The 2,058-nt window shown below is 35.4% G+C and overlaps 1 long non-coding RNA gene across 1 annotated transcript; it reads right to left on the bottom strand.

Annotated features, from left to right (window-relative positions):
- Nucleotides 1-1,478, bottom strand: LOC111378983. The gene is made up of 3 exons (XR_002699940.1): nucleotides 1,406-1,478; nucleotides 1,067-1,315; nucleotides 1-27 (listed from the first exon to the last, which is right to left on the bottom strand). It is a non-coding gene; the product is annotated as an uncharacterized LOC111378983 (long non-coding RNA).
- Nucleotides 1,479-2,058: the final 580 nt, after the last annotated feature.

Here is a 2,058-nt window from a genome sequence, read left to right on the forward strand (position 1 = left end):
TCCAACTGGTTTTACGTGATAACCAGGCTGCAAGAAAGAAGAAAAGTTCAAACAGTTTATATGTTAACAGCAATGAAATTTATATGAACTCTTGAACAGTTTCCCTAGCATGTTGAACTGTCTCATGCCTCCTTTATGAATGTGCAATTTGCTTCCAACGGTAATAAAATAGACATTGACCAGATTTACTATGAACTAACTCATTTGTTGCATATACCTATGGGAAAAAAAGGCTGTAAACTAAAAGGACCTCAATGGGTTGATCACGAGTTTGTAAAATTAGGCAAGGCTCGCAACACCTGACCATAATAATGAAGGGAGAAATAGAAAATAGAATTCGTCTATCAGAATGAGTACCACAATAATAAAAAGTAGAGAAGGGAGAAAGGAGCAACCAATTAGGACTCTATGAACCCAACATGGAAAAGAAACTTAGCATGAGCAAGAAGTAGGCTTCAGCCAGAAGTTCTCAGTTTAAAGGTCAAGGAACCTGATCCAAAGTACTCGTTGATGAAAGGCGATGTCTCTTAGTAGAGGATTATATATTTGAGTATAGGTCAAACTGTAAATGAACTACGGTTCAAGGTAAACCTCAGAAAAGAAGCGATATTTTTATCCAGATAAAAAGAAAAGAAAATTCCAGGTGGGTAGTTACACTTGTACCAGAGATAAGACCCAAGCAAAAAATCGTAGTAAATTGAAAAATGAATGGCATGATCGGGAAAAGTTAAATTAAATGTATACTATAATGCTCCGGAGATTGGCCAAAAAAAATTACAGACTGTCCCACCACTACCAACATCGCAGGCAGCAGCTTCAAATATTAAATTATTCTGAATTTGCACAGGTCCAAACAGCACAGTACACTCCGAAAAAAGTACATATTAGTGTTAACCAGCTCAAATCATCAATGCACTATGGCATGGGAAAATCTACAAGGCCCTTATTAAAAAGATTGATGAAAAACTAGCAGCAGCATCGCCCTGATGGGTATTTACTGAAAGCTTTTATATAGACTAACATCATGTTCAATATAAATGTAATTATTTCAATCTAGCTTTCAAACCTTTGATGCCTCAATGGTGTAAGTTATATCGTCATACAGAGGTCCCGCAACATATAAACCATCTGTCCCCGTACTAGTTTCAAGAGCTAAATCTCCTTGCTTAAGTGAAGCACTCTGGCTCTCTATCTCAGCAATAACTCTTATGTGAACATCAGAAAGAGGGGGAGAAACTGATCCTTCAATATATAACCCCAGACGACCAGAAAATGGAGAAATCGGAGCTTGGCAACCATCTTGTGTCACTGAAACCTGATTAAACAAGGTGAAAAATTTTGAAAAAAAACTGACAGTTGACAGACAGACTATATGAGTTGAAACGATAGTCTCAAAACTTCTTACATGTTGTTGTCTTGGGTAAAACAAAATTTTCTTCCCTCCGTCATTCCTGTAGCAGATGAAAATGGAATAAGGACATACAATTCATCATAGCAATGCTGAAGAAATTATTCAGGAACCATGTAGTTGCAATATTTAACTCGAGTGAAGATAAAGATGGAAGCCTATGTTGCACGAACAAGTACATGCTGACATGTGATTTTTCCCAAAAGTAGGACATAAGACACGTTGGAGACGTGTTAATTTAAATTCTTTAAAATTGTGATTTATACATTTTATCTATATGTTTATACTTTTTATTCTTTTAATAAAATCAATTCTTTTCTTAGTTTTGATTTTTGTTCATAAAATTTTTAAATTGGATGCGTAGCTAGTTATTATATTATAATACCTTTAAGTTAAACTATATACTACACTACCCGGGAAGGAAAACTACATAGAACATGTCAAAAAGTGTCCAAAAAGTGTCAGTGATTGACATGACACCACACAACAAGTGTTGGACATGGACCCGTCACACCAGTAGATGTGTCCGTGCATCATAGATTGAAGCATGAGTTAATTAAGGATTATATGTACAAAGATAGAGATTATATCAAGGATGAACTCAACCCCTTCAAATCAAAATTAAAACAGAAAGTCGTATGGATACATTA

This window comes from Olea europaea, unplaced genomic scaffold (assembly GCF_002742605.1).
Source record: "Olea europaea var. sylvestris unplaced genomic scaffold, O_europaea_v1 scaffold19117, whole genome shotgun sequence".
Taxonomy (NCBI): Eukaryota; Viridiplantae; Streptophyta; class Magnoliopsida; order Lamiales; family Oleaceae; genus Olea; species Olea europaea.